The sequence below is a fragment of the Babylonia areolata genome, chromosome 6 (assembly GCF_041734735.1).
Source record: "Babylonia areolata isolate BAREFJ2019XMU chromosome 6, ASM4173473v1, whole genome shotgun sequence".
Classification (NCBI taxonomy): Eukaryota; Metazoa; Mollusca; class Gastropoda; order Neogastropoda; family Buccinidae; genus Babylonia; species Babylonia areolata.
The window spans coordinates 32,053,889-32,061,388 of record NC_134881.1 but is presented as its reverse complement, the minus strand read 5'-3'; the positions used below and the strand labels follow the sequence as shown (position 1 = coordinate 32,061,388).

At 36.2% G+C, this 7,500-nt stretch overlaps 1 protein-coding gene across 1 annotated transcript in view; it reads left to right on the top strand.

Annotated features, from left to right (window-relative positions):
- LOC143283367 (uncharacterized) overlaps window positions 1–7,500 on the top strand; it is a 10,233-nt gene that overhangs the window by 152 nt on the left and 2,581 nt on the right. The window lies entirely within an intron of this gene.

Below are 7,500 nucleotides of genomic sequence, written 5' to 3'. Positions count from 1 at the left end.
TATCGTTGTTGTTGTTGTTGTTGTACTCTTGCTGCTGCTATGCTGATTCATTTAAAGAAGTAAGAGAAGAAGAAGGGTGTTATGAAATCAGCTCAGATGTTTTGATCTGGTCACGTAGTGCACGTTTTTGTGCGAGTGTGAGTGTGTGTGTGTGTGTGTGTGTGTGTGTGTGTGTATGTGTGTGTGTGTTTGCTGTTGTTGTTGTTGTTGTTGTTTTGAGTGTGTGTGTGTGTGTGTGTGTGTGTGTGTGTGTGTGTGAGTTTGTTTTGTTTTGTTTTGTTCTCCCGCACAAGCATGATTTTTCCCCCTGCTGTCCTCTACGGGGCGGGGAGGGTGAAGGGGAGGGGGGAAGGGGGCATGGGGCCTGGGGGGGAGGGAGGGGGTGCAGTACAATGCCGGTGCGGAAGGTTGGGGAGGGTTGTGGCCCTTGGTTGAAATCTATGCGAAGACCACATTTTCCGTTTTGGTTTGCTTTTCGGTGTTGTCTTTTTAGGTATATAATTGAAAAAAGAAATGGAAGCTGTATTGCTACTTTGTGTGTGTTGTTTTTAGTGTGTGTGTTGCTTTTTCTTCCTCTTGCAATATTTATGTCCCCAGAGAAAGTTACATGGGGTTACTTCAGTTCATGTGTTCTATGACTTCTACATGTTTACGTAAGTAACCGTGTATCGGTGAACTGATTTATACATGTATATTTTACTAATCCATGACAGTACTTGTGTTTTCATGTGCTAAAGGCCCAGCGAAACCCATCCGCAGAAGAATGTTTTGTCACTTTCAATATATTTTCTTTTTCTTTTTTCAAGTTACGTACATTTCACGCTTTATTTTTGATAATATTCATTTTTGTCAAACTTATGCTTTACGTCATGATAAACATAAACACGGCATGTCTGAAAAATACACAATGAAAATAAGGAGCATTAGTTTTATACCAGACAAGCAAACTAGTAATGTGTAGCTTTACAATATCATCTCTCAACTGCCAAGGTCTAGGTAATTTCCAAAAAAGAAGAGATGTATTTCAACATTTAAGACAGAAAAACTGTTCAGTGTATTTCCTACAGGATACCCACTTCACTAAGACATTAGAGCAACAGATTAGAACTGAATGGGGTTATGAATGTGTATTTTCCTCAAATAACAGCAGATCGAGAGGAGTGGCTATATTACTGAACAATAATTTTGATTTCAAAATTAAAAAGACAATAAGGGATAAAAAAGGAAACTACATTATACTGGTGTTAAATACAATGGGTAGACATATAGTGCTCGTAAATATTTATGGTCCAAACAAAGACGAACCTGATTTTTTCGAAGAAATTAAAGAAAAGATTATAGCGCTAGATGTCTTGGATGTGATCATTGCAGGAGATTGGAACCTTGTATTAAATCCAAGTCTCGATTATTATAATTATAAACACATTAACAATGCCAAAGCTAGAGAAGTAGTATTTGAAATGATTTCTCATTTAGAACTGGTAGATGTTTGGAGAGAGCTAAATCCAGAAGTTCTCCGATATAGTTGGAGGAGAACAAACCCATTCCAGCAAAGTAGACTTGATTTCTTTTTAGTCTCAGATACACTGATTACTTATGTTACCAATGTAGATATTGTTTATGGATATAGAAGTGACCATTCCTTGATATTGACTGAACTCACCTTTAAGACTGAGGAGAAAATTAAAACCTTGTGGAAATTTAACTCTTCATTACTCAAAGATCATGCATACGTAAAACTTATAAATGAAACTATTGAAGAAATCAAAGGTCAATATGCAGTATTTCCATATGCAAGAGATAACCTGAACCAGATACCTAATGACAAGATTCAGTTCATGATATCAGACCAACTGTTTTTAGATACGCTTCTTATGGAAATCAGAGCAAAGTCAATTACATATAGCATACATAGGACAAGGGAATCAAAACAGCATGAACAAAAATTAGAAAACGAAATACAAAATTTAGAGAGAAAGTCACCCTTAAACGAAGGTGATCTAATACTGCTAAATGAGAAAAAATTGCATCTAGCTGAATATAGGAAAACAAAAATGGAAGGAATAATTTTAAAGTCTAAGGCAAGATGGGCATCTCAAGGGGAAAAAATAGATAAATATTTTTGTTCTTTGGAGAAAAGGCACTTTGTAAGCAAACAGATGTTGAAACTGGTGACAGAAGACGGTAGAGTTTTATCGGATAGAGAAGAAATGTTAGAAGAAACAAAGACGTTTTACGAGGAACTTTATAAAAATAGAAATTGTAGAATGATAGATATCGATCTTTACACAAAAGTACCAACATTGAATAAAGACGAATCTGACGAATTAGAGGGACTGATAAGTAAAGAAGAAGCTTCGCAAGCATTAAAAAACATGCAAAACGACAAAAGCCCAGGAACTGACGGAATGACTGTTAATTTTTTTAAGTTCTTTTGGAGACAGCTAGGAGATTTTGTAATTCGATCACTAAATGAGGGCTTTACTAAAGGGGAAATGTCTATCACACAAAAAGAAGGACTTGTAATATGTTTACCGAAGGGGGATAAACCTAGGGAATACTTAACAAATTGGCGACCAATTTCTCTCGTTAATGTCACTTATAAAATTGGGTCAACTTGTATTGCAAACCGGATGAAAACAGTATTACCAAAACTTATTCACGAGGACCAGACAGGGTTTATAGCAGGACGGTACATAGGAGACAATATACGAACATTGTACGACATGATAAACTACCTAGAAAAAAGAAATCTGCCTGGTCTTTTAGTCTCCATAGACTTTGAGAAAGCCTTTGACTCTGTCAATTGGAATTATATTCAAAATGTTCTGAAAGCGTTTGGTTTTGGAAAGGATATTAGTCAATGGATACATACCTTTTATAATAATATCAAAGCCTATGTGATAGTTAACGGAAAAAGGTCTCGAAGCTTCCCCATAGGCAGAGGGTGTAGACAAGGGGATCCACTATCACCATATTTATTTGTATTGTGTGCAGAGATACTAGCGTGTAAAATTCGGGAAGATGAAGAAATTAAAGGGATACAGATTTCAGACGTAGAATTCAAAATAAGCCAGTTTGCAGATGACACTTCATTCACGCTTGACGGAGATAGAAAATCTTACAATAAGTTATTTGATACATTAAATTCTTTTGAAGAAATTTCAGGTTTAAAATTAAATATTGAAAAAACAGTTAATGTATGGTTAGGTAGAAATAAGAATTCAAATGTAAAGTATTTAACAGAAAAACGTATGAATTGGAATCCTAAGAAATTTAAAATCCTTGGCATTTGGTTTATGAATGATCTATCACACTTGACAGAATTTAACGTAGAAGACAAACTAATGGAAGTTAGAAATTTATTCAAGATTTGGTCTAAACGATCGTGTACACCACTAGGAAGGGTAGCTATATTAAAATCCCTCATACTGTCTAAACTAGTGTACCTGTGGATGTTGTTACCAAACCCACCAGACAATGAAATTAAAAAACTTCAGAATATGTGTTTTGAATTTGTATGGGACAAGAAGCCGGACAAAATAAAACGAATACATTCAGTTCACAGTATTGAAAATGGGGGCATTGGATTACCAAACATACACGCATTTATACAAGCACTGAAACTGTCCTGGGTGAGGAAACTCTATGTAGGAAATTTCAAATGGAAAAGAATATTACAAACCACTTGCCCGGAAATAGCTAGGTTAAACTGTTATGGCTCAAAGAGGTTCTTAAAAGATAATTATAATAACTTTTGGAAAGACGTTATGAAAGCTTATGACAGTTTCAACACACATACTGAACTAGATAACAGTAAAGAGTTATTAGCTGAACCCATCTTTTTAAATGCTAAATTTAGAATCGACAACAATCCTTTTCATTTTAAGAACTGGACTGCAAAAAATGCATTTTTCGTGCGTGATATTCTGGATGAAAACTGCCAGTTTTTAAGGCAGGAAGACTTTTTTAAGAAGTGGGGAATAAGAACGAATTACCTAAATTACCTTAGTTGCATTCAATCAATCAAAGAATACATCAGAAAAAGAAATATAATATTAGAGAATCATGACAACAATGAAAATAGTAAGGCGTTAAAAACCATTTGTGGGGTAAAAAAGGGAACACGGATTTATTACGATATAATCTTGGAGAAAAACGAAATTTTTGACATGAAAGCTTTTATGAAATGGGAAAATAGGTTAGGTACACAGATTGACTGGAAGAAAACATTGAAAAAGATAAATAGAATCAAAGAAATAAAGATGAAATGGTTTCAGCTTAGAATATGTCATGGAATTTTAGTATCAAATATCATCCTAAAAAACATGGGTGTAGTTGACGATGACAAATGCAATTTCTGTTATATTGAAAAAGACACAGTGCAACATTATTTATGGTTTTGTCCAGTTACGCAAACCTTTTGGCAGGACTTTAATAAGCTATTGAGAGAGAAATGAGAAAACTGTGAACGACTGTCATTGAACTTTGAGTTGGCATTGTTTGGAACTGATGATAAAAATACAATGGATGATACTTTAGATTTAATGTTATTATGGGCAAAATTTTTTATACACAGGAGTAGAATCAATCAAATAAAACCAACTCTGCAAGCATTCCTGCTTGACCTCAAGTATAGATACAAGTTAGAAAAGCATATACACACAATGGAAATGAATTACTGTGATTTTGTTAAAAAATGGCTACCATACTCTGTGTTGGTAATAGAACATTGAGTAAAATGAAAACTGCCATCATAATGCAGTATATGAATGATGCATGTTTGATAGAATTTTTAACAATATCAGAAATGAGTATACTGCAAAATTTGACATGTTTGTACATCAATTTTTGATAAAAGAAGTAAGCCGCCACAGGTAATGGATAACATAATTATAATAATCCTCTAATAACACACTTTATAAAAACAACAACAAAAAACAAAAAACAACAACTGGTGCTCCTTGAAACTATTTCAACATGTATACATGCCATGATGTGACATTTGGTATCTTGTTTATCTTGTTCTTTATTATTTGTTATTGTTCTTCATCTTATTATTACTATTATAAGTATTATCATATTGAAAAAACCCTTGTATCTCAACAGATTAATGATTTTTTTCTTCTTCTTTTTTTTCGATGATCATTGATGGACCAAATGTTTTGCTATGTGAATGTTGAATCACATTGATGTCGTGAAAAGTCAAAATATAACCTTGTGTACAAGGAAAAAAAAAAAAAAAAAAAAAAAAAAAAAGAGAAGAAGAAGGAGGAGGAGGAAGAGACAGAGGACAAGAAGAAGAAAAAGAAAGCAAGAAATTGCAACTGTTGAATCAGAAAATGATATTGATGAATATATATGAATATATATTTTATAAAATATGTAATATATAATTAGCAAATTCATAGGAAATATTCATGCTTCGTGATACTTACATTAATCGATTTTTATTGTGCAGTTACTTCACTGCTCTTTTGTGTGCTTTGGTCTGCATTCAGGATTTTATACCTGAGCTTTAAGGAATTAAATAAAACACTAGCACAAAAAAGCAACAAAAACAACAACAAAAAAACCCAATCAAAAACCCTCTACTAGTAAACTTTCGCAAGATACAGATTTAGGTTTTCGAAACTGACAATGATCTATTGATGCAAAACACTCAAATACGTCCAATAATCTATAGGTAGGCTACTTAGTTCTCAAATAATCAATCTTTAAATGCGCCAAATTCAGAGGAATTCATTTTGAAGTGTATTACTACAAGAGAGAGAGAGAGAGAGAGAGAGAGAGAGAGAGAGAGAGAGGGGGGGGGGGGGGGGGGGGGGGGGGGGGGGGGCAGAAATATATGAAGTGGCCTTGACGATGGTCAGGGTTATTAAGGGTTAACCCTTCTCTACCTCACATGTGTCTGCTCACACAACATCATCAAGAAACTATAACAACAAACTGATTTCGCTCTGACAGTTCTATTGGTTCTATTGATGCCTGCATAGCCGAATGTACCATCTTATATATATATATATATATATATATATATATATATATATATATATATATATATATATATATATATATATATATGATAGTCAGTCGTGTCCGACTATGACCATCAGAACAGCAGAGGAGGCAACAGACTATTTGGGCTAGAATTTGATTATAGTGGAGAGTGTCTTGCCCAAGTACATCCCCACTCTCTCGGCCAAGGTATATATATATATATCTAATTATTATACTCTGACCAGGGAATTAGTTTTTCACTTCTGCTCCGTCGTTCGTATCTGCCCTCGCGTGCGTCATCTCACACATGCAGCTGTCTGGCTTGGATGCTGGATGCGCGTGAATGACGCTTTGGTGATGTGTGCCTTTTGCTTCTTTCATAATGATTGTGAACATTCAGCTCAGGTATTCTCGGGCGGTAGGATGGGAAGGAGGGAAGGAGGTGGAGAATTGTGAGTGTGGTGGTGGCTGTGCGGACAATTCCATATACAATACGCCATATGTTTAAGCTTTGAAGGTATGTATATATCTATATATATATATATATATATATATATATATATATATATATAAGAGTAAAGAAACAAATTAACAAAGAAACAACAAGCAACAACAACAACAACAACAGGAACCACGAGGGAATTGATTATCCTGTCGCCCATGCACAAATGCAGTGCATTGTCCATAACTTCGATTAGTACACGTGTCTGGATTTAATTATTATGGTTGTGCTCCGTACGTAATTTGATTTCACGATTGATCAGATGTTGTGGGAGTGTTTGTTTAGCCATGAACAAGATCAGAAAGCTTTATTCTTTGAAGAGAAACGTACATTGATTCGATATCCCCGGTGACACAGCAAGATTCCGACAGCAAGGAGGCTGACCGTGAAGTGCCGTCGACTGGAATTTTCAGCATGTTCATTCTGATCTGTTCAGTGCCATCACCACACCACACCACACCACACCGTACCACACCTCACCACACCACACCACATCACACCACACCGTACCACACCACACCACACCATTGCACACCACACCACACCCACACCAAGTGCCGTCAACTAGAATTTTCAGCATGTTCATTCTGATCTGTTCAGTGCCATCACCACACCGTACCACACCACACCACACCACACCTCACCACACCACACCACACCACATCCACACCGTACCACACCACACCATTGCACACTACACCACACCCACACCAAGTGCCGTCAACTAGAATTTTCAGCATGTTCATTCTAATCAATTCAGTGCCATCACCACACCACATTACACCACACCACACCACACCACATCCACACCACACCACACCACACCCCACCCACACCACACAACACCGCACTACACCACACTACAGCACACCACAGCACACTACACCACATCCACACCGCACCCACAACACACCCACACCACACCCACACCACACCCTCACCAAACCACACCCAAACCACACCCACGCCACACCCACACCACACAATAGCACATCCCC